Source organism: Cryptotermes secundus, unplaced genomic scaffold (genome assembly GCF_002891405.2).
Source record: "Cryptotermes secundus unplaced genomic scaffold, Csec_1.0 scaffold806, whole genome shotgun sequence".
NCBI lineage: Eukaryota > Metazoa > Arthropoda > Insecta > Blattodea > Kalotermitidae > Cryptotermes > Cryptotermes secundus.
This window is the reverse complement of record NW_019719372.1, coordinates 294,950-321,139: the sequence shown is the minus strand read 5'-3', so window position 1 is coordinate 321,139 and position 26,190 is coordinate 294,950. Positions and strand designations below refer to the sequence as shown.

The following is a 26,190-nucleotide window of genomic DNA, read 5'->3' as shown; positions in this document are numbered from 1 at the left end:
CTGGAACGTAACATCGTCTAGTCCGGTAATGTCAGCCGAGGTTTCATAAGAAATATATCGCCTCGAATTTTTAGGTTGAATAATAAGACAATCAATAATGGAGCACTTTGCGTGGCGTCTGCTTCTTTCTGGTTTCTTGTGTTCTCGCTCTTCGACCCTGAGGCTGGACATGGTATGTTCCTCAAAAAAGTCGGTTGGCTTTTACCTGACTACACGGCATAACTTTGTTCTCATTAGTCATCCACCCGGAAGCAGTATCAGCTGATGATCTGTCAGACACGGAAGAGCACTCCAGTGCCTTGGAATTGGAAGGAGCAACATCCGATGCGCGTTCTAGAAGGACACTTCATACGAGTGAGTTTACTGCAGCATAAGCATGTCGTAGCTGTGGGTTGTGAACCACATATTGAGAATCTAGAGCACAGTCAATATTATTAGTTTAGTAATATGAAGAAATTTATGGGAAAGGAAGTTGTGTGGTTATCATGGGAAATATTTAAGTTGTTTCGCGACCAGACAAGTCAAGTAAACAAGAATATTTCCAGCCGTCTTTGAACTGGAGCAAATAATGTAAAGGTAAAACTGTCCCTGTAAAAGGCCCTGGAGGCCCATAGGGTGGTGAGACGTCGAGGCTCTCACATCTTCTAGACAATCGGCTTGCAGATGGCGGTAAGTTTGTTAGCCTTACGCGCCAGCCGTCCTTTACCCCAGGAAGATTCCTGGTACTCATTTCTGTTAGAGGCTGAGTCGACCCCAGGGCCATAGTGCGGCTGGAAAGGTTAGGTTAATTGAAATAATCCGAGGTCCTCATCTGAAATCGAACTCGCGACTTTCCGGCTCGTAGCATAGTGCCTCAACCACCTACCCTACAAGGTACCACCGCAAATAATGTATAGCTGAGATAAGGTTCCCTTGGGGGGGTAGAGAAATTGGAGGTACTTTGTTACGCAACGTCACGGAAATGTCCTTATTCAAGCATTTATAAAGCTACCGAAAATGAGGAGGAGGGGGCTATATCTTCAGACATTCAATAAGGGCAGTCATGCCTCACTCAGCTTCAGCATTAGTCTTTAGTTCGAATCTCTTCGACGTCTTGGCAGACATTTTCACTTATCTACAACCGACAGATTGTTCTGTGAGCTATGAGCTGCTTTAACTTACTACAATTCTGCATTCTATATACAGGGTGTATATGTTTTGTATGATTCTCACAGTGTATACTGTCACATGTAGTATGTGTGACTGTAGGTGGGGTTTTGATCGGTAAATAGATTTAGTGACCTCAGTCCTTAGAGGCAAATACTGTGACAGTACCTTCATATAGATAACGATCGCTTATTCCCACATTTTGTTAAAATTAATCTCAATTGATTACCGTACCTTTAGACACTATATAGTGTGTGCCAGTGAAGCGGTCGAAAAATAAGCGGCTTAAGCTCACGGGAGCAACGCCTGAAAATGTTCACTGCACAGGCATTTCTTCAGTAGTTCCTCACGCGGGATGCGGTTTCAAACACATACGTATTTACAATATTTATATACCCAATCAGTATTCCGTTGCAAACTGCCCACTGTCTAAAGTAAACTTTGATGTAAAACACATACTGAAAAATTGGTGGTTCGTTGTCATTTCTCTGTGATTAATTTAATTTACTTACTTACTTACTCATGGAGCTGAGCCTTTCTGGAGGAGCCGCCAATTCTGCAGCTACTCAAGAATTTCCCAGCATTTTATGGAACACGAAGGTTCATTAACGTGTTCACAAGAGCCCTCCACTGGTCCTTATCCTGAGCCAGATCTATCCAATCCATCCCATCCCATCCTATCTCTCTAAGATCCATTCTAATATTGTCCACCCACCTACGCCTTGGTCTTCCTTGTGGTCTCTTTCCTTCTGGCTTTCTCACCAATATCATATACGCATTCCTCGTCTCCCCCATTCGTGCTACATGACCTGCACACCTCATCCTCCTCATTCTAATTATACTTGGAGAAGAGTACAAGTTATGAAGCTCCTCTTTGTGCAGTTTTCTCGAGCCTCCTGTCACTTCATCCCTCTGGGAGCCAAATATTCTCAACACCCTCTTCTCAAACACCCTGAGTCTATGTTCCTCCCTTAATGTCAGAGACCAAGTTTCACACCCATACAGAACCACAGGCAAAATGTGATTAATTTAATTACGTTATTTAATTTGAGATTAGTGGCGATGGTTGGAGCCGAACCCGAGAGCAAGTCAAGCATGTAATGGCGCGAATCACCTGACAACGGCAATAGGATTAGCATTCGAAACTTCGTGTTTATCAAATAATCTGTACTTTAGACGAACATAACAATCGCCTTGTTCTGGTTTCGTACGTAAGAAACGATTTTCTACAATAATACATTTGGCCGTGTTCAGTACAGCTATAAACAAAGTACATTCTAAACTAACTTCATGGAGAAGGGTCCTTGAAATGTTGATAGTCGTTCAGATAGGCAAGAAATTTTCGTCTTTTATGGAACCTGAAGGTACACTAACATGTCCATAAGGGCGAGCACACAGTCCTTATCCTGGACCAAACAAAATATGTTGGCGTGGTTCGGCGAGGACCCGGGTTCGGATTAATTTCACCACAGCGTGACGACCCACACACAGACGAGTTTGGCTCACTGGAACCCGATCCGAGTCCAACTCGCGATCCAGACTCGTGCGTGTATGGGCTCCCTAAGGCTGACAACTTCACCTCCGTGTGTGAGCCTATGGGACTCCACGGCCTGTTCCAGAGATAATTTTATCATATCCTACCAAAACATCTCTTCATGATCTCCTTTATCTTCCAGTCTAAGCTTAGGTCTTTCAAGCGTTTCCTCTCATCGCATTTCCTAAGTGCTGAAAATGCCGCCTCGCTCGTCCTAGAATGGCAGAGTGACTGTTCCTCCAATCAGAATTCTCTGCCCGCCACTTCGCTTTCACAGTTTAATTACTGTCTCTCTTGTTTTCTCTGAAATCCCTGCTCTTTACATGCAAGCAGAATTTCTCTGAGCACTATGCTGCCGATCCACAGAGCAGGCAGCTTTTACAGATGCGGAAAGTTTTCCTTCTCGCTAGATTTGCGGGTTTTAGTTCCTTCGTGGGTCTATTCCGGCTTCAGATAAGGAGAGTAACTCCGAACATATCGAATACGCAAAGGGGAGCAGCCGACTCCTACCTACTGACCACTTATATGATCTTCTACAGAAGTTGTAGTCGTTAAACATCAAAAGAAGAGACAAGTGCCTGCAAACTGTGTTAGAAGCTCGTGTCTCGCTATACAACACGGAACAAAATAGGAATATATAGAAAGCAAATAGATCATTCGATGTTATGACAAAGTTGAAATACTTTGAAATTGATACTCACTAAACTAACTTCATGGAGTTGAGCCCTTCTTGAGAAGCCGCCAGTTGTCCAGCTACTCAAGAACTTCTCAGCATTTTATGAGGCCCGAAGGTGCATTATAAGAGCCATCCACTGGTCCCAATCCTGAGCCAGATCGAGCCAGTCCACACCACCCCATCCTATCTCTCTAAGATCTATTTTAACATTGTCCACCCATCTACGTCTTGGTCTTCCTAGTGGTCTCTTTCCTTCTGGTTTTCCCATCGATATCCTATATTCATTCCCCTTCTCCCCCATTCATGCTACACGCACTGCCCACCTCATCCTCCTTGACTTGATCATTCTAATAATACTCGGAGAAGAGTACAAGTTATGAAGCTCCTCATTATGCAGTTTTCTCCAACCTCCTGTCACTTCATCCCTCTTCGGCCCAAATATTCTCCTCAGCACCCTGTTCTCAAACACCCTCAGTCTTGAAATACTAACAAACCGAAATATTTAAGAGATAAAATTACGACAATTCTTGTTACTCTTGTGTGTACTACTGGAGAATACTGAAATACATATTCAAAATTATAAATTTATCTGGTGTTTTTATGGGTTTCAAACTCGATCCTGAGAGCCGAAATAACGCAGTCTGTACAGCCACCGCCTACTGGCTGGGTGGCCGATGGCTCGGAGTTCAGTCCCCAGTAGTGACAAGAAACTTTTCTTCTCTCCACGTCAAGACCTGTTCTGCGGCTCACGCAGCCTTCTATCCAATGGGTACCTGGGGTTAAGCGGCCGGGGTGTGAAGCTGACCCACCCACCATCAACCAGTGCCGCGATCAAAAATACGTAGATGTACACATCCAACACCCCATATGTCTTCAAGGCGTAGTGCTTAATTAGTTAAGCACGGGCAAACTTTACTTTCTTTTACCTTTGAAGCTCGGACCCTCACCTTTAGGCAGTGAGATCCAGTGGCGCTCCGCTTAGAAAATATTTTATTGTGCCCACATTCTGAAATTTGTGAGCATAAAGAAAAACTTCCTAAATCAATACTTTTAGGATTTTATTAATGATCGTTAAAGATTTCCAAATGCACGAAATTCAGCAATCCATCTATAGCATTTAAAGAATTACAGTCAATTCAGTTTTAACATATAACATTCCCAGAATGACCCGTCTAAACTAACAAACGAGCTGCGCCACGGCAAGGGGCGTGGGGGCGCACCTCCACTGTCCTAAAATGAACGCAGGGCGATATCACAGCTCAAGCTGTTAGTGACAGGCTTCCCACTTTGGCTGCCTGGGTTCAATCACAGGTCAGGTCATGTGTCAATTTTGCTGGACTTTGTCGTATTGGGTCAGTTATTTTTTCGGACCACTTCGGTTTCCTCTGCCAATTCTCATCCTAAACACAGAGGCTGTATATTCTCATTACTGATAGTGTCGTTAAATACATAACATGAGAAGACAGAAACATACAGAGTGATTCTAAATTACTGTCGGGGTTTCCATGGCATCTAATATTCAAAGTGAAAATAAAAAATAAAACTGCTTATGGAATATGAAAGTGTAACTCAAAAAGTTTATTAGATTTATAATCAATACTACAGAATGCTAAACAACTTCGACATGCGTTCCTTTCGAGAAAAGTAAGATGTTCAAGCGTCCTGGGTTCGATCAAGTGCTCGGTCTTCCGCTCCTTTTCAGTGCAGAGCATTACCAGTCTCTTGAAACTGCTTTAACCAAAGTCGGATAACATTATCTGAAAGAGGATCTTTTCCATATTGAGTTCTCTAACGACATTGCATTTTGATAACGGACTTTGTTTCGGAAAACCAAGGTTTTTCTCTTGAACAGTTGCCATTGTGAGGTATGACGTCATATTTTCTCCCAGACATCAATGCGGCGAGTACAGCGTTGTCAAATAAACCTTTCTGAGTTACACTTCGATCCCCTGTAAGCAGCTATATTTTGTTCTTTATGGTTTGAAAATCATACGCCACGGAAACCCCGTCAATATTTTAGAATCACCCTGTAGATTTGTGCAGCCTACGTTACCAGCTGCTGTTCAGTCAGCACCGAGCAAGTAATTCGAGTGTTAGTCTTATCACATTGGAGATAAAGGATCCATTCAGTCTAGAACATGCATCCATTTTCGAAGACGTTTATCATCTGTATCATAGCCCACAGCTCGCCATTTCAGAGGCTCTACTCCGATTCGGCTCCCCCGCAAATTATTTTAGTTTACGGAACTTCGAGAATCAACTTCACACGACTGTTCCGTCAGAAGGTCCATTACGTGAAGATTTAATATCGGTACTTCTCTGGTTACCCGAGATATGCAGTCACTGTACCAACAGCGACTCACTTGCACCTCAATTATGTGTTCCGTAGTCGTCTAAGAAGTATCTCCCATTGTCGGTCATTGATTAATTTATTTAAACTAACGGATTTTGATTTTTAGCACATTTAACTTTTATCACATTATAACACATTACTTATTATTGTTAAAACGTAAAACGAGATCAATTTTGATAATTCAATAACGACATATGTACTCGTAAATCACCTTACGATGGTCTTTACAGATCAAATCATGTAGTGGGCTGAAATTAAATTAACACACCATAATGCTAAGCATTATATTATATGGAAGCAGAGTCGTGGCCTATTTTAAAGTAATATCCTAACTTAGGTCGCACCATAGCTCAAGCGGTTAGTCGCTGGCTTCCCACCGCGGCGGCCCGGGTTCGATCCCGGGTTTGATCAAGTGGGATTTATGCTGGACAAAGTGGCGCTGGGGCAGGTTTTCTCCGAGTACTTCGGGTTCCCCTGCCAATCTTCATTCCACCAATTGCTCCACAATCACCCTCACCTATCATCTGGGGCTGGTACAATAGGCCAGAAGTGGCAGCAGTACAAGGGACTTAGACCCACCCTACTAGCAATAAAAAAAATCCTAACTTTATATTTCTATGAATCTCTTGCAAATTTAAGCTGCACAAGTGAAGTCTAGATGAAGGGTATGGATACATTCCCGTTCGGGTCACTTCCTACGAGACAACACGAACAAAGGAAATGGGTCAGCTCTGATCTGCTCCACATTTTTCTTCCGTTCCTGTAATGTGTCTCACTCTAGTGGCAGAAGGAACATTTTGTTTGTAGCGTATCTCCTTACGGGCTTCAACTGTTTGCTCCTTCAAGTAGAGTGTGTATTTATTGTCACTGCGTGCGGTTCGAAATCCAATGAGGGCGTACGAGATACGGTAGTTGGCTGAGGCACTGAGTTACAAGCTGGAAGGTCGCAGATTTGATTCCTGATGAGGTCACTGGAATTTTCAATTGACCAAATCATTCCAGCTGCATTATGACCCTGGGTTCGACCCATTCTCTAACAGAAATAAGTACCAGGAATATTCCTGGGGGTAAAGGGTGGCCGGCGCGTAAGGCTGACCTCACCGCCATCTATAAGCCAATTGTCTAGAAAATGTGTGAGCCTCAACATCTCACACCATGTGGGTCTCCAAGACCTATTACAAGGATAGTTCTTTTTGTTACCTTACCTGCCAGAGGTTCGATAACCAGTGCGAGGCATTTTCGCTGCTTCGATATACTGTGAATTTCAAGTAAGTTACAACGCAGAAGGGCGCATTCTTCCGAGACCACAGACAGGAGAGTTGTTATTATTTTTATAAGTATTTGGATCGTGTCGTTACTAGTTCACGTTGTACAGCATCGAATCTTACGATGAAAGAGGAAAATTAATTGAAATGATTTTGTAAGAAATGGTCGTGGCATGAGGTAATACATTTATCTTGAAGGTCGAAGGAAATCTTAAAAAAAAAAATCCGTAAGCCACAATAGTTGGCGTCCAGGCCGAGAATCTAACCGAGCACCTCCCAAATATATTATTATTTATTATTATTATTATTATTAGAGGGGGTGGGTTTCCCCATGCGCTTAGACCAGTTATTGGTCCATTGTGCGTCCCCTTTTAATTTCTACTGTCGCCATACCCTACCCGTACTGGTGCGTGCTATCAGCCCCGTTCAGCCAACGAGGTCGGCCGTCGGTACCTGATATTTCCCCCATCTACCAGAGGGAAATTGTTGTCTCCTAGAGACATGAGGATCTTTTACATGCCGTAAATCTACGACACGGGACCCACGGCTTAAAGTCCCTCCCGGGGGACTTGTTCCCTGAATTTTTCCGCCCTTAAAAATTCCACGACCGGGTTTGAACCCGCGTACCTTGAGTCATGAGGTGGGAACGTTAGTCATTTGTGTTCTGCGTAATCCACAGGCCCACATTTTGAATTTCCTGGAGTCTGTAACAAAACACCCTTCTCTGTACGTCACACCTTGAGTTGGCAACCTTGTTATCTGTCCTGAACGAAATTTCCCGCATGGCGATTTTGGTTCCCACAGTATGCTAAAAATGGCAACTAGTAACTTCCTAATGATGACGTAACTACTTACCTGACTATAACTTAACCTCAAAGATACGAGTATTTTGGACACATCGAGTACAACTCACAGAAGCAAACGGTGAACTGCAGGTGATTAACGCGTTGCGAATTAGAGGAAGTCATGTAACGCAGACAACATTCTGTCTTGTACTCAGGAGGTTCCCGGTTCGAATCGCAGCCGAGACACCTACTACATTGACAGAGATTCTTCGAGGTATTCCTCATGCCTTCAGGGAATTGCGGGGAGAGTAAATTTAATTTCGTTACGAGAGCTCCTTTCGACATCATTTACAGTTTATTTTTCGTGTATTCAATGGTACATGATCTGAGTTAGTAATAACGTTGTTTAAAACAAATGCACACGCAATGGTCAATATACGTACCATATGTTTAACATAGTAGAACTATGCATTATGCCCACATGGTGCACTTGTTTGTTCCGTATGGGTCTCGCAATAAACAGCGACCGTTTCCCCAAACATTAACCGACTGGTCTTTCTAGCGGAGACGAAACGTGTTTCCTATAAGGTACGGGCTGAAATTGTATATATTATTTTGAAGAAATTCAGTCTGTAACTCCGACTCTGACTCAGAAGGCATATCCCGTGTGGAGGCGGGGTCGAATACCTCCACTGCAGCTCTGCGAGTCGTAGGAGGCGATGAAAAGGGTAACCAGTGTCTGGAGGCATAACTGCACCACCCTGTTCCTGGGGGATATAAATACGGTGACCTGGTCCTCCAGGTTGGGAGAGTCTCGAATCTGAGACAATAAAGTATGGTCATGAGTCCCGCAGGACTCGGACTTGAGAATGACCGTGCTGGCGAGGACCAGCAGCAATTCTAATCATCAGACCCATCCTCTAGTCAAAGGGGATATTACATAAGGACTATAAACAAGTGTTAAGTTGAAAAAAATACTGGTAGTGGGTCTCAAGGGACTTGTCACAAAGACGAACTGATTGGCACTAAACCACCCACAGGCGCTGAACAGGTGTGCCACTGTTTACATGTGCGTTTCGATCGTTTATCGTGCAAGCCCTGATTTGTAACGAATCTAACAGAGGGTGCTGCCCTCCCCAACAACAGCAATCCTGTAGAGTGACGAGAAGATAAATAAATGCATACAAGGACAAAGAAGAGAAGGCGGAAATTCCGGATAGTGCAAACATCTTTCCCCTTGCATTATCATAATACAATATTTCTGTAGAGACTAGCCATTGAATGTCGAACTAAATAACATGTACATATACAAACCGTCCTCTCGTCAGAGAGGAAGCACCACAAAAAACAAGACCCTAACTATTAAACAGTAATAAATATCTGGTCATGGGTCCCAGATGGGGCTCGACACCAAGACTTACTGACTGAGTGACAGTCAGTCGCAATGTGACTTTGACAAACACCACACGAACATCACAAAGCCCTGATGTCGCACCACTTCCGATGTTAGATTCGCAGGACTCTAGAACTTCTGTTACGAGCATGCGGTTTCCATACCAGTGTCGCCGGGTTCGAATGCTGGCTGCAGAGTTGGGGCTCGTTTAGCATTATCACTTGGGCATAGCGGCCGGCAAATTCCGCGGTGATTAAAGACAGCTGTGCCACTGCTTTATTAAACCAGTCAACCTATTTGTTCGTCCGTCCGTCCACACAGACATTCACTCCTATGTCAGTTCACTTTATGTTAGTCTTCCTAAAAGCACTGCGACCCAGAAACATTCTCTGTTGGCTTATGCATTATTTTGGGGGTAAAAAGCGTACTGCATATCTGGAGCCCTAAACAAAGGTCACTATAGTGACACGATTCTGAGTAAGATGCATTAAGGTCATGCCATAGCTCAGGAGGTTAGTCGTCGGCTTCCCACAGCGGCGGTCCGGTTTCGAGCCCGGGTCAGGACGCGTGGAATTTGTGGTGGACAAAGTAGCGCTGGGACAGGTTCTCTCTTCGAGTAATTCAGTTTCTCTTGTCAATTCGCATTCCAACGACTGCTCCACATTCATCATCTTCATCATCATCCGGGTTTGGTACAATGGGCCAAAGAGTGCCCGACGTACCAAGTGGACCAAGTCTCTCACCCCATGAGAATAATAAAAAAATAAGATGCATTTATGTTGCTTTCAACGAGGAATGTGCCACGTTGCAAACGTTTCCAGAACAAATACAGAATGAATTAACAGTATATCATGCCTCATATTGCATTGATTTCTGCAAAACTCTGTGACGTAATGAGGCTGTAACAGGAATATATTACATAGGCCTACGGGATCAGGTAAAATTCACGTCTCCTTCGTTGACTCTCTTCAGTAATATAAAATATTACTGACATGACAGTTTTATTCTGTCTGCTTACCAAATAAACAATTTAAAGAATTAATACTTTGCCCTATATTGGATTACACAAACAGTAATGGCGGATATTGGCGTCTACGGAAAACTAATTTAAGAACCTGAGGCATATTTCTGGTACACTGTGATGGATTACTGGAAACGTTTTCCCTTCTAAATCAGACAAGAAACGCGCAAACACAAATACGCGAGCGCCCATCTTACTCAGGCCCTTAGAGCGACAACATACACTGTGAGGCACGTATGCATGTCAGTAACACACCGTAAGTATGACGAAACTGTTTGTTCCAGGCATATCTTTGTAAATAAAGCACTTTGTTTTTATTTTTATACATTTTATATTCGTGTTTTATTTACTAAAAAGGAACCGGGAAAGCGCAGTCAATATAGCGACTGGCTACAGGCCGGACGACAGAGGGGTCGGAGTTCGAGTCTCAGTAGGATCAAGAATTTTCTCTTCTCCACTTCGCCCAGATCGGTTCCGGGACCCATTCAGCTTCCTATCCAATAGGTACCGCGGGTTCTCTTCTCGGGGGTAAAGGGGACGGTGCGTGAAGCTGACCACTCACCTCCAACTAGTGTCGAGGCCAAAAAAATGTGGATCTATACATCCACTCCCCCCATACGCCTTCATGGCATAGTGCTTAATTAGTTTAGCATAGAGACAACTTTACCTTAACTTTATTTAAATTTTTAATAAGATTAATCTACGAATTCGCACCTTGTTCTAAAAGTATGTGTTGCTGTTACACTTGAACGTGCTTAACCCCTTCAACCCAGAATGTAATTATGTATTCAGTTCTTCATTCGGTTAGATTCATCAAAGCAGACATATCAATGAAGACGGAATATTTCAATACATTGATCGCACAAAATATCACAGTACAGTATTCACAAGTAAATGTACAACAAACGACACCAACATGCATGTATGTAGATGTGAAGTGAAATGGATAAAGGGGAAACAGTAACATTTATTTTACATTCATTTGGGGCGCATGTGGTGGAGACGCCCATTAACCCGCTGTATACAGTGCCAGGGAACAGTGACACTTTCACACGGACTCCAAGTTAGCAGGAACGGAATATACGAAAACATGACAGGATTCTGAGCTACCCTTCTATAACGTTCATAATGTCTCAGGCTAGCAACACTGAAAAATATGTTCCAGGAAGACAAATCGCAGCGTTACAGCAAATTAACTACTGGCATTTCTGTCTATGATACGATTTCTTCAACTTCCGTAAGCACTAATTCAGGAACTGTCTATTTATCTATGGTGTTACAGTCCTTTTGTTGGACCCTGGCCGCTTTTCAGTTTCTTAATCCTATACACAGTTGGTAGGACTCCTCGGACGAGTGATCAGCCCGTCACAAGGCCACTACCTATACACAGAAAAACACAAACACAGAAAAAACGCACACAGACACCCAAGCCTTGAGTGAGATTCGGGACCACAATCCCAGCGCTCAAGTGAGCAAAGACAGTTCTTGCCTTACACCGCGCGACTGCTGTGATAGGCGATACAGGAAGTGAGTTCATATAATTGTTTGGGGGAGCCTTTTCCGGAGATAGAGTTCATACATTTATTGTATTTTTAAAATAAACCGATAGATTTTCTTTTGCATCAAAAGCCCATATCTACACAATGTTTGACGTCTTTATAATCACTAGGATGTGGCTCACCCGTATGTTCGAGCACACCGACATTCAAATCCTGCTGTTGAAACTGTTCAAAGGCATCCCATCCCGTTCCCCAGGTCTATAAGACACAACACCAACGCCCTCACCTGATGTTCAGCATCAGGCCAGCTTGCTGTGCAACCCTGTGGCTCCTCGTCGTTCTCCATGTTGACTACGTCATTTCCTTATCAGCGACGTTCACGCTACCTAGCTAAACGACCACTGCCGGAAACCCCCGAGTGGGTTTCGATCGGAATGTGCGGCTTCAGACGCCCCACCCGCTGAGCTACAGGAAGCCCCAAATGCAGTATGAGACCTTCTGGAATTCTGCGAGACAGAACACAACGTTATATCGCGTTATCGCATTCCATCAAGTCTAAAATTTTATTCAAATTTCATTCCAACTTCTCTTTCTCTTTGAAAATGGGGCTTGCTTGCAAGTAGATATTACAGAGATTTAATTCCTGATGTTGTATTTTTGTAACTTACAGATAAGTAACCTGTACAACGAAGCATCTAATACTTCAAGTTACTTCTAGAACGAAGCATCTAACACTTTAAGTAACCTCTACAACGAAGCATCTAACACTTAAAATAACCTGTAGAGTGAAGTAACTCACACCTTAAGTAACCAATACAAAGAAGCATCTAGAACTTCAAGTAACCTGTATAGAGAAGCATCTCACACCTTAAGTAGCCTTTACAGAGAAGTATTTGACACCTTAAGTAACCTCTACAACGAAGCATCTAACACTTTAAGTAACCTGTACAGAGAAGCATCTAATATTTTAAGTAACCTCTACAACGTAGCATCTAACACTTAAAATAACCTGTAGAGTGAAGTAACTCACACCTTAAGTAACCAATACAAAGAAGCATCTAGAACTTCAAGTAACCTGTATAGAGAAGCATCTCACACCTTAAGTAACCAACACAACGAAGCATCTAATATTTTAAGTAACCTCTACAACGAAGCATCTAACACCTTAAGTAACCTCTACAACGTAGCATCTAACACTTAAAATAACCTGTAGAGTGAAGTAACTCACACCTTAAGTAACCAATACAAAGAAGCATCTAGAACTTCAAGTAACCTGTAGAGAGAAGCATCTCACATCTTAAATAACCACTACAACGAAGCATCTAATACTTTAGGTAACCTATACAGATAAGCATGTCACACCTTCAGGAACCTGTACAGAGAAGCATGTCACACCTTATGCAAGCTGTACAGATAAGCATGTCACACCTTATGCAAGCTGTACAGGAAGCATCTCACACCTTGAGGAACCTGTACAGGATAGCATATCACACCTTGAGGAACCTGTACAAGATAGCATCTCACACCTTGAGGAACCTGTACAGGATAGCATATCACACCTTGAGGAACCTGTACAGATAAGCATGTCACACCTTATGCAACCTGTACAGATAAGCATGTCACACCTTATGCAAGCTGTACAGATAAGCATGTCACACCTTATGCAAGCTGTACAGATAAGCATGTCACACCTTGAGGAACCGGTACAGAGAAGCATCTCGATCATTACCAAAAGTACAGCAATCACGGGTTGCATTGTTATCACCCAAACTTCATATTTAGATGGTCTTGCAGGGATACTGCATAACTTGACTGACGCCTTTCGTAGTTATTCTCGGTTGAATCCAGGTGAATTTTACGATATTTACTCAAAATATTTACTCATGCGGCCATCCCCACTGACTTCCAGACAGAGAGTGCCCGTTTTCCTTCGGTGCGTCTGCGCAGATTTATGTACCTGTGATTCTGGATGTACCTGGTTCGAATATCTCTCATGACAGAGGTTTTATGTGGGCCGTCTACCTGTAATACACCACGATCAGTCTCTCTATGCATTCATAAGTCCTCCTGTGGTTTTCAACACAAGATGACTTGAAGTGTCGCTACGTTTATGGGAATTGACTATTTTCTGTGCTACTTTACAGCCTATGCAGGTAAATGAACAATGAAACCGAGGTCCTTGGACCATTGCTGCAACGTGCATCAGGGATTTTATATAATATTATGGAACTATAGCATAATAACAACTTTACCTTTTTCTCTTGAACTAAGAAGTGGGGTCCGAACTTGGTGTGACATGACTTCTCCTTCAAACTGTACAGTGGAGTTCATATTGTGCCGACAAAATTCTTTCCAAATGAAATAAGTCTACAAGTCGGACAAGAAGAAGAGAGGATAATCAATGATCGTATCTAGATACACAGCCTGCTTGCAAAAAACCTTGTAGCATAAATAATATATTTTTTAACATATCTAAAAATAAAAAAATTGGAGATTTAAAATATTTTGTATCAACTTTCCATCATCTATAGTAAAGATATCTTGTACTATTTCATTTTTGGGAAAACTACGAAAGCACTTCTGTGCCTGACAACTTTCTGTGCATTTCAGGAGCCACTCATTGCCGAAATACCCTCAGCTGTGTCATCAGAGCAGCCAATCCCGTCCTTCGTCCCCTTCAGAATGCCGCCAGTAACGTTACTATCCCTTCCAAAGCACGTGACTGAAGAGTTCATGAATATTAAAGAGATTGTAACAAATCAGGGGTTAAGCACCGCGCAATTTACACGTTTAGTTTGTAGGGGAGCAGGGTTAAAATATCTGCTCGTAGCCCGTAATTCCAATAAGAGAGTTATAATAGAAGTATTGACTATGTAATAAAGAATATGACTTAATAATTAATGGTAAGTGAGCGTGGAGAAATGTGAAAATATTCTCCTTCTAGCCGAGAACAAATCGACTTTCCAAGCTCTACAAATATTCATGGAGGTCGTGGGTGTCCCTTCATTACCGAAGCCATGCTCGAAGCGTCTTCAAGAGATTCTGAATTACATATTTTGGATCTTCAGAACATATGGAAGCCATGCACGGGGCGAGAACAATGAAATGCGGATTTATCGGAAAGTTACCTTATTGAAAGCGCTGACTCAAGTGGGTGTATAATACAATTGCTTTCCGAGGTTTTGACGTCATTGTCGAGAGTGCTACGCGTGCGTCCCAAAATGTGAAGACCCGTTCTAGGCAATGACCGCGAAATAGACAGCCATACAACAGCCGTTGCTAGCTAATGGCTCTGTAAACAACTGCCGTTGCTAAGTAATAGTGCAGCAGACACGCATGCAACGATGGAAAGTCTGTTGGGGTGGTTTTCTCTGTGCGGTCCGCGCCGAGGCTTTATGACGAATAGCAGTTGCCATCAGAGGAGAGTCTTGAGATGGCAGTGAGAAGAGTAGGTGGTTCATGTGAGACGGCAGGCAGTATGGGAGTTAGTCAGTAGAGTGGACTGAAGTGAGTTGGTTGGTGTGTGAGAGTTAGAGGAACGCTGCGGTTCAGTTCTTGTGAGCCGTTGCTATTAGAAGCTTGTAGTTGAGGTACGAGGATAGTTCGACAACCCAGAAAAAGGGGAACATCCGCCACTAGAAGCCGTTACCAGAAGACTGGTGAGGACACAGCAGGCTGAAAGGACTTAAGTGTGTGTTCTAGTTAACTGTAAAATGTGTGAATTAGTGAAAGGATTATAATTACTTGTAGTCACGAATCTGTGAGAGTTCAGTACAACCAATTACCTATCCAAACCACGTCTATAGTCACTCACAAACGTGATAATATTATCAGACAGGAAAAAATTCGTAATATTAAAACACAAAGTTAGAGCTGCACGTGTGGCGTGTGGGACGATGGTGAATAAGTCCGATGAAATCTAAACTTTAGATAAAAATATTTTCACTTTAGAATTTAAAAAGTGCGCCTTATCAGACTGAGAAACGCCACCAAAGATGTTTTTTTTTTTTTGCAAGCTTTTAATTCTATTTCTGGGCCATCTCGGATGATCTGGTTTCGTCACGATTTACATATCATTTTTCACAGTCAGATTTACTACAGAAGCTTTATGAAAAATCCAAAATGGCTTGTTCCTACATTCTAATTTTTTACTCGTCTGCACCGTCTTTGCAGGTGTCATGTTGGTCTTTAGCTTTCGGTTAAGCTGAGCTGCAGGGTTCGTTCCATAACCCCCGAATATTCAATGTAATATTACTTATTTGCAAGCAGTCACTTATTCAGCTTTTTAAACAGGCTTTCAAGTTGCGTGGCCTCGCAACAATTATCCTTCTTGGAAGCTCTCGATATTTCTTTCTAAGGCGAAATTCGTTTAAATAACATTTCACAACTGGGTTCTTACCCGACTATAGCATCTTCAAGCAAGGGTGAGTGTGGACTCCTGTTTGGGCAAAAAGATGCGTTATTTAAGGTTAAAGGGTATGGTACATAAAGTGCTAACCAACATGTCCTGTGCACACCTCTTCATCTACAAGAAATTTTTGGAACCATTTCTTTTAGAAATTTCAATAAAAAACGTAATAACAAGTCACTATCCTCTAAACTTCATATATTTTTCGGCAAAAAAGAAATATCGCTTCAGTAAAACCCATAATTGTTGCTGTAAATATACAGAACAGCAATAATTTCCCCTGCCGGCTCATGTTCCTGCACACGCCAATTCGTTTAATATTGAGTAGAATATTCTGTTGCTTGTCGTGTCTGGAGGGAACAAATGAAGTCAGCAATAAATTAGAACTCTTGTATTGGCACACTGCCTGAAATTTGCCATGACAGCGGTTGAAGCCATGCCCCTTAGCAGTGTAATAGTTTGCCACAAAATAATTAACTATTATCAAAAGCTGGGCTGATGGTTAATTCATGATAACCGACCGTCAATTGCATTGTTATAACCACTGGCTCATTATATTGTCATATGGTGGGTATATGTCACGCGACAAATAACTTCACGCCGTTCTGGATCTAGTGAATTTATTGCACATTCGCTCTTACACTTATACGTGCAATTCACAGTTACGAAATTACTGCCATCTGCAGTAACACAATTACTTCCACTGCTCTCGGCGACTTCACGATCCACACTGTGTCACTCCTAATCACACACTTCAGTCTTCACTTTAATAATCGCTTCAGTCGAGGAGCTCCGACGAAATTATGGCGTATTTAAGTCCGTAACACTTCTAACACCAACTGTCACATGTTGGGTTCGAATCCTGTCGGTCACGTGTGTAAATCCAATCCCACTTCTGAAACACCAGTTGTCACATGTTGGGTATATGTGACGCGACAAATAACTTCACGCCGTCTTGGATCTAGCGAATTTATTGCCCATTCCCTTTTACACTTACACAGTTCACAATTACACAATTCCTGCCATCGGCAGTATCACAATTACTTCAACTTTCTGCAGCGGCTGCTACATTTTAACTCATACTGAATACCAGTAACTCTCTCACTGCTCGGCAACAGATATCAGGTATGGCTCTCGGGTGTTTCTACCTACGCACTGCCTAGCAACAGTCGCTGCACGGACTCGCCTGTTGCGTGATGTCACAGCCTGGTGGAGGGGTGTTTACCGAGCGTTGCGTAATGATAGGAGTGGGGGTACATGACGTCACTCGTGGAAACGCAGAGTTCACAATGTGATCCCTCCCTCCATAAATATGTCCGCTCCACAAATATTTTGATCGAAGACAATTATGAACTGCCGTTCACTGGACACTTTCATGGGCTTCAAATAAATATGTAGGGCGTATGCGACAAGTTACTGATAACCGAGATTTTATAAAAAAAAATGAGACATCTGCACTATCCAATTTGTAAAGAGATGCTGCATCTGTAAATTTAAGAATGTCCTCGATGTACCATAAGATGCCAGGTTTAATGCCACATTCCTCAGTAGACGCATCGATATAATTTTTTTTTTCATTTATGATGTACTCAGTATGTAGATTAATAGGAGGAAACGGTCGTTGCCTATTCTAAGTAATATTCTGATATTTGTGTGAGGCGTCAGAGGAATACTACAGGACAGCATGTGTCCCGGCCGAGATTCGAAACGAGAATCTCCCAAAAACACAGGTCCAGAACGTCACCGCTCCGCTAACCAGTTGAGGGAGGCCAATTATCCAAATCTGCAGCGTCTCTGCCGCTCCTCGGCGGTGTAAAATTTCGGCACAAAAGGAAACAGCGGAGTCTGCATGGAAGCCCACGGACCAGACTGTGTGGACAGCAGGATGTAAGATTCTCACACCAGTTATTCATGGAGGAGAGATGCTTCACCGAAACGTCAGTTGATTTCCAAAGGACTACATGGCGTTATATTGCAGAAATCTTTAGTAAAGAAACTTTGTTCAAAAATGAGTGTTTCCGGCTTCACTGAGGTGACTGTGTGGGCGAGCGAAACCCCCATCTCGAGAAACTTACGAGGGAGGCTTCCTGTGGCATTTCACGGAAGAGACTTATTTACTGGGCCTGAAGTCATCATCCCTGCTCATACTATTAGGAAGGAGCTCAATATCACTTGCATCCGTGGTGATATAACCTATATACTCGTATCTGAATGTGCTGAAGAGCATGATGGTATTACGGAAGTTGATGCAGTGTTCCACGCTGTTGCCGCTTTACGCCACAGGTTATACGTCCAGACATACCGGTCGATGGAGCTCCTTCAACCTGGTGTCGATCAAACAGGTGTCTGTGACGGCATTCACAGAGGATGTTCCCGCTGTCCTCAGTCACTGACCGGCCGAAGGAAACCAGAGATCATCCTTGGCGCGAGGCCAACTGACTTGAAGTTGTGCCGGGACAGAAACCTATTATTTCCGTTGAAGATGTAAGGCAAAAAGTGACTTAATCCGACTTGTCGGTGAGAGGAACGAACCTCACAGGAGAATCTGCAGGTCGCTGTATCCATTCTGCAAGAGAGTTATCTTCAAAAATTCCACTGCATCACGAAGCCCATCCTCACAAGGACCTCTGGCCCTGTGCAACAGTGTGAAAAGTACTGCATGCTTCTTCGATGTGTAATCATTATGATGAGAGCTGAGTACTTTACGTCAGGAAGAGTTGGTGAAGGGGCAACTCTGTGCCTGGCTTTCTCTTCAGATGAACTTAATGTAACAACATATTTATTTGACTGTTCTTAAAGTTGGTGAAAATAAAGTATACCAAAAGCATTGCCTTGCTTATATTTTGGAAACACCATTAAGTGAAACTACACTTTCGGTTTCTCCCGAAAATAAACTGAAGATAAATTGCTCATTTAACGTTTGCAACTACCTGCACATTAGATTAACATTTTACAACAGGCTCTAATTAACTGTATGAAAAAACCCAGAAATATCACAGCATTCTGGATAGGAGGTTCTCATGGCTTGATCTTCTTGGATGTTGCGCCGTGTAGCTTGGTAGAACTTTGCCGACACATCGGAGGAACGAACAGGATCGATCTGCTCGCTCTGCTTGTTGGCTGTTTTTTTTTTTTGTTCATTGGCTCATTCTTCCACCCAGAAGACGGAAGAATTGCGTTCCTTCGAAATGTCTGTATACTTCTAGTAGATTATACAGTATCACATCCCAGAAAAGAAGGATCTTCAATAACACGGCACGAAAGGCCATCTCAACGTTACATTTCAAATATATTTCAAAATACCTTTGGACACATTCAATTAGATCCATGGCAGGACTCATGAAACAGACATAAACCAACAGCAAGTTACATGTTTTCATGCACACATCACAGTATTTCACTTACTGTTCAACTTGACTAGACACCATTCAGTGTATACAGTTGCTCCGAATTATAGAAGATGTTAGCAAGATTTTCCATTCTCCAAGCAGAACATATGAAATCGACCCGTTTCGTTATTCTCTGCCAGCAAGAATATATCATAGGGTCTAGAACCGTTGCCATGGAACGATTGCGAACGAGCGGTTATACAATACCCATTTTTGGACAACGGCTGGGTAAACACGTTCCCGCTGCAACGGTTATGCATACAAAAAGGAAACGGGGTGTTCCTGAGTGGTCCGTGCTGAGATGTTAAAAACAACGGGAAAGAGTCAGTTGAGTTCAGTTGCGAGACGGTAGCAAGCAGGGAATGGAGTGAGATGAAGAATTTCCACTGTTAGAAGCCGTTACCAAGAAATGACTATTGAAGACAACGCATACTGGAGAAGACATTATTTACAGTGGTGAAGATTAGAGATTGCGCTGTAATTACTTGTAGTTACGAGTGTGTTTGTAAGTGGTCAACAAATTGATTCACCAATCCAAACCCCTTCTATGGTCCCTTCCACACATAACAGTATTATGAAACTTTAAGTCCTTTGCTGAAGTGAAATAAGCGACGTCACGGCTATGTTCCCATGATAACAAAATACGGCCATAGAGATGCTAAGCTGATTTAATACTCCATTTAAGGACGGACGGACTCCGTTAGTTCTTCCTGTGACTATACTGCCTGCTCTCTATGTAAACTTCAAGTAATGTAGATGATAATGATGGGTGGGTTCTGCAGAAAGTGTCGCCGCTTCTTTCTCAAAGCTGATTGCAGTTTGTGTTCCAGAAATGAACAGTAATACTGCGCATTGACGGTCTGCTATCGGGGAACGGTATGCGTTAGGGCTGGAACACACACAGCGACATCGATCGTATGACGTCCGTACGGTTCATGTCGCATCAAGTAGTAGAATATAAAGTGTAGTCTTAGCAGGAGAGCAAAGAAATGTATTTGATGGCTCTAGTGTGAAAAGGAGGTCGTACGACATTTTTCCGTACGACCGATGTCGCTGTGTGTGTTCCAGCCCTTAGGATAACACCATCATACTGGGGTTCTGACGAACTTCTGATTTTCGTGATGACCCGTAATGACGCCATTGGTTCGATTGGCGTTTCATTTGTGGCTCGTACGATTTGGTCCATGTCTCATCCAGCGTAATGATACGGCGTAAGAACGCCTCTTCTTCGCGCTCATAGCGCTCCAAGTGGTTACGAGCAGCGTCGTATCGTGGCCATTTCTGCATTTCCGTTAAATCATGCGGAACCCATGGTGATGCAATTTTTCTCATGCCAAGGCGTTCCTTCAGAATGTGAAGCACAGTCTTATTCGCTAATCCTATCTCTTGGGCCAGCTCACGAATCGAATGGCATCGATCACTCTCCAGTTACGCGGAAAGAGCATACACTTCTTCACTGACACTAGGACGTCCTGGCCGACGCATGTCTGCCACATTTTGGCGTCCCTCGTTGAAGGCTTTTACCCACCTTGCCACTGTTCTGTAAGGCAATGCAGATTCCCCGCAAGCCTCTTGAAGACCTTGATGACACTGTCGTGCTGTACGGCCTCTGGCACATTCAATCTTTATCCAACTCCGTTGTTCATGTTTCAAAAACTTCCTGACAACACTACATTAGACCGCCAGCTAACACGAGGCTCTGTTCTTCTCGTCACTGCGCGTGCGCGTGATGTGGGAATGGAGAGTCTATTTGCTCTGAGGTAACGTAGGTATGTAACTAACGTGTGGTATAAGCGACATTATTTGGTTCCGTTGCATGGCGTGTCTACAGCAGTGTTCATCTATTAAAGTTCCAACCCTCGTATATTGTGACCTCCTAGAATATTGACCTTCCTTCCTGGTACAAGTTGTATATCTTCATTTCATAACGTTATGGTATATGTAAGGCACAGTTTCTCATATCTCGGCACAGAAGGCAGTAAGTTACTAGCTTATGTTCAAGTTAAATTCTTTCTTCATATGGATTCTTTGTATTTAACAGACAAACAAAAACATGTCCGTACTCACTTAAATGTGATGACAGGCGACACTGGTGGACCACGGAATAAGGTGCATTAACATACCTGCAACAGAAGAAACAGACACTGAAGCACTTATTTTCCGCATGCGCAGAAGAATAAGGATTATGTAGGCCTCATGCTGAGCGTATCACACAGTACAAGCAACCCGGTCGTGAAGCGAACTTGAGAGTTATGGGTTGCTCCGACTCTGCCGTTTGAGGCCGCGTTCGCGAAACAAAACACTTGCCGTATTATGCTTACTAGATCGGACCGAATACCCCTCAGTCGTTTAGGAAAGCTAGGGGCTGAAATTAACTGCAAATTTGTGTAAAATGTAAAAAGGTAAAGCCATGCTTGTAAGAGACCGTGGAGGTCCACAGGGTTGTGAGACGTCGAGACTCCCATATTACCTAGAAAATCGGCTCAAAGATGTCGGTGAGGTTGTCACCCTTACATGCCGGTCACCCTTTACCTCCAGAAAGATTCCTGGTACTGAGAATTGTAGTTGTGAGAAGCTGGTAGCTGAGGCCGGGGATAATTCAGCAACCCAGAAGAAGGGGAAAGTCTGCCATCGGTAGCTGTTACAAAAAGACCTAGCAACGCAGTGAAGACCGTGATTGAGAACACTAGTCTGTGTGTGATAGTGATTTGTAAAGTGTAGTCACGTGTTGTGTTAAAGTGTCAAATAAATCCGATTACAAAACCAAACCCCGTCCAACACGCGACAATATGTGTAGCCATGAATGTGTTCCTGTTGGCAGCCGGCCACCTTCAGTGCGTTCATTTCGACCAAATTCCTGCAGAAAACGACAGTCTGAATGACGCTGACAGGTGGCAGCATCACGGAGAGACATTCAAACTTTAACGGTGCATGAAATTAATAAAACTCGAAACAAAGTTTATAATTTAAATAAGTAATGTTGTCGAGAGACTGATGAAAAGATGTACACTCTGGAGCAAGTTCAGCATATAAGCCGTTAGATTTTGTCACCGAAAAGTGACAGAAGCAATAGAAATATTTCTAACTTACTTGTATAGTCTGTAATGTAATGTAATGTAATGTTCATGTTAAGTGGGTCCCTTGTCACCACGGCATGGCGGGTCCTCAGGTTGCGGATGGAGGAGTCGCCCTCCAGTTTCTGAGGGAAGCTGTGAATATACTGAATAAGCAGTCGCGGACAGCCGACAAGGGGTGGCCCTCCAGCTTGGGGGTTGGGCGTGGGGTTAACAACTCACAATAAAAATTATGTTACGAAAATGAACACAAAGCCTCGGACCTGGACGGTTTCCTTGGATAAACGACCTGAGGGTGTTCGGGTGTTGAGGAGAATATTTGGACCGAAGAGAGATGAAGTGACAGGAGGCTGCAGAAAACTGCATAATGAGGAGCTTCATAACTTGTACTCTTCTCCAAATATAATTAGAATGATCAAGTCAAGGAGGATGAGGTGGGCAGGGCATGTAGCATGAATGGGGGAGACGAGGGATGCGTATAGGATATTGGTGGGAAAGCCAGATGGAAAGAGACCGCTGGGAAGACCAAGGCGTAGGTTGGTGGACAATATTAAAATGGATCTTTGAGAGATAGGATGGAATGGTATGGATTGGATTGATCTAGCTCAGGATAGGGACCGGTGGAGGGCTCTTGTGAACACGGTAATGAACCTTCGTGTTCCATAAAATGCTGGGAAATTCTTGAATAGCTGCAGAATTGGCGGCTCCTCGAGAAGGGCTCAGCTCCATAAGAAAGTAAGTAAGTAAGCGTGTAATTAAAGAGGAAACACATTTTACAAATTCCTTATTTCTGGTTTGGCAAACTTTATTGGCACTGATGTTCAGGTAGTGCGTAGGCAGAAGTTGACTCCACTGCAGATACCGCGCTGAATTCCTATGCTTGATATTTCGCTCAATATTTAAACATGGAGACATATTTACGATAATATTTGCACGTATTAATTTCATGTCAAGTGGGACCCCATCCGACACCTCGGGCACTCATGGCGGATACTATGGAAAGTACTGTCTTGTGCGGTTGGACTCGGTGTAGTTCGATAGCTTACAGACCTTGCGGAGAGATATGATCCCGCCACATATAAGATGGAAGAGCAGAGCAGCGGGTTTGCCTGCTTTCCCGGCTAAATCTTGGATCCACAAGACGCGAGCAGAAAATAAAATTAATTCCTGCTCGAAGTATGTCTTCGCTTTTTCCTGCACTCTACTGGAAACGAACAGAACTAAAGTTATCCCTGAGCTTTTAACTAAGTAAACACCACGCCATAAGGACATAGAGGAGTGGATGTATAGCTCCACCTTTCTTAATCTAGGTACGAAATGGAAGTGAGTAGTGAGCTTCAAGCCCTGTCGCTTTAATCCCGGGAAAACATCCTCCGGTACCCACTGCATGGAAAGTTGGGTGGACCGTTATTGGGAGTCGATCCCCCAATCCTCAGCCGCTTTCCCCGTAGCATGGTCGGTATACAGACTTAGTTCCCGGCTTCACTGCAAACAAATGCTCACCAAAATATTAATCTCCTTTGATAACTTCCGAATTTAATGTGCCGAAGGACAGGACGACACAGGAGTTGTACATTAATAAAGATGGATACTGCAAAACCAATCTCAGTTCAACGTAGCTGACAGGCAAGGGCGCTGGACGGCTACGTGATATCGAGTCTACAAATCCTCCAGGAAGGCAACGGCGAAGGATGTTTGAAACAAACTGTCCGCCAATAATTTGCAGACGTAGCTGTTGAGGAGACACTGTGACACAGAACACACGAACCTCAAAATTCTACTCATGTACAGTGCTGCGGCTCACTTGCAACCGCACGAGGCGTTGTGCCCTGACAGTGAACTGCCTTCCGCTGAAACAACTCCCCTCTTGCAGAAAACAGACCAGGGGAGACGCAGCTGCTTACGAACCGCGTGTTCCAAACGCTGGAAGAGATATCCACATATTCCAGCGCAGGGAATGGAAATACAGATCCGTGTTACAACAAGTTTGTGCAGTCCTTCTATATCACCAAAACTTTCGAAACTCTCCGGCCCTACAATGGACACAATATTCGACCAGATGGATAAAGATCTTCTGCAGTTCTCCCACTGAGAAACTGACCAATGACGACTTTTAATCTCTATAATGCGTGGGAACGGGTAAAACTGATATCACTTGGTATAATGGGCACTTTTATGTACGAATGATGATCATATACGAGTATGGAGGAGTCCTTGGATTGAGAACTGGCAAGGGAAACCGAATTACTTGAAGAATAACTGCCTCATTGACACAGCCCGCCAAGAATCTCATACGATAACCCGAGATTGAACCTGGGCCGCAATACTCTGGGAAGGCGTTTAACCGGATGAGGAATTACTAACCACTGAAGAGCAATGCAGACTGAAGAAAATAAGGTGATGACGAAGAAAGCCTGAGGAAACCCTCTTCATTCATTCTCAGAGGCAAACCATGCGATACTTTTCGGACTACGACCCAATCCGAAACTGCCCAGAGAACAAATGCTCTGGAACTGTCTGACGCCGTACAGATTTACAGGGCAAAGTAAATAAGCACAAGTTCCGCAACGGATGTCCAAGACTATCAGCGGAAGTCGGTCTGCAGCAGCTGCGTGGTGCGTCTCGCGACTGCAGCGAATTAGTCCGGAACTGATAAACATTCCTTACAAAGCATTAAATTCTTAATAAAATGTATAAAATGATAGCATTTAATGTAATATGGCGTTCTTTACGAAAGTTACTGATACAATGTTCGGTAAATCTATGAATATGATAAAATTAAGTTATTTTCTCTATAAAGTTGAGTACACTCCCTGCGAGAGTAAAGCGTTCATCTTCGATATCTCTGTTAACATATGGGATATGCTTGGCAATCTTTTGCTTCGGAATATTCAATATTATGTAAGTTGAACGCTTGACTGAAATATTTCATGAGTATAATCAAATTTTAATATGTTTTCTTTCTAAAGCTCGAAGAGTTCTAGTTCTGGGACATAACTCCGAGGCATCCGTCGAAATTCGAACAAGGTTTCTGGGGAATATATTACTTCCATCTTCATGGTTGATGAATACAACAAATGATAATCAGCGTGAATCCTGTAGCATATCTTGCTACACGCTTCACACTGGTCTCTTTTCTTATTCTTAAACCCTAAGGATGGAAGCGATATGTTCCTCATAGCTTAGGCTGATTTTCAACGGATTTCACGTAGTTATGTCCCAGAAGATAGAACTTAGTGTAACCACCGGTGTGAGAACCTCAACTACAACAGTTGTAAAACTTAATTGATTTCTTTTTTATTACTTCGCAAAAAAATGCAGCCCCAACCACTGTCTTGCAATAAAGTTTACGAGCGACACGTCAGTTCAATAAAAATTGTGTTTTTATGGGACGGAGCCTCTATCTTAAGGCGGACATAACTGCGTTATAATGAAATAATAAATTAATGCTTTATGAGTTCCGAGGAGCCGGAGTTTGGTTCCCTCGTTCTACGCTCAGATATGCAGTTGACATTGCTATTCCTACATAACAAATGAAGCAATTATATATATTAAAATTTGAATTATACGAATTTAATTTGTTTCATTCTGGTCCGTCACACTAATATTATGAAAAAGTTAAATAGTTCCGTTTAGTGTGACTGGTT

The 26,190-nt window shown here is 43.0% G+C and overlaps 1 protein-coding gene across 6 annotated transcripts in view; it reads right to left on the bottom strand.

Annotated features, from left to right (window-relative positions):
• The window catches only part of LOC111865267 (potassium voltage-gated channel protein Shab), a 341,635-nt gene that overhangs the window by 195,766 nt on the left and 119,679 nt on the right, over nt 1-26,190 (bottom strand). Inside the window, exon 3 of one of the 6 annotated variants that reach the window (XM_033751801.1) lies at nt 21,537-21,592. The exons of 4 other annotated variants lie outside the window; for them this stretch is intronic. The gene's annotated coding sequence lies outside the window, so the exon portion shown is untranslated. Of the gene's footprint in view, nt 1-11,958; nt 12,018-21,536; nt 21,593-26,190 lie in introns of those variants that run through there. One more of the 6 variants, XM_023853164.2, reaches the window with a different exon arrangement.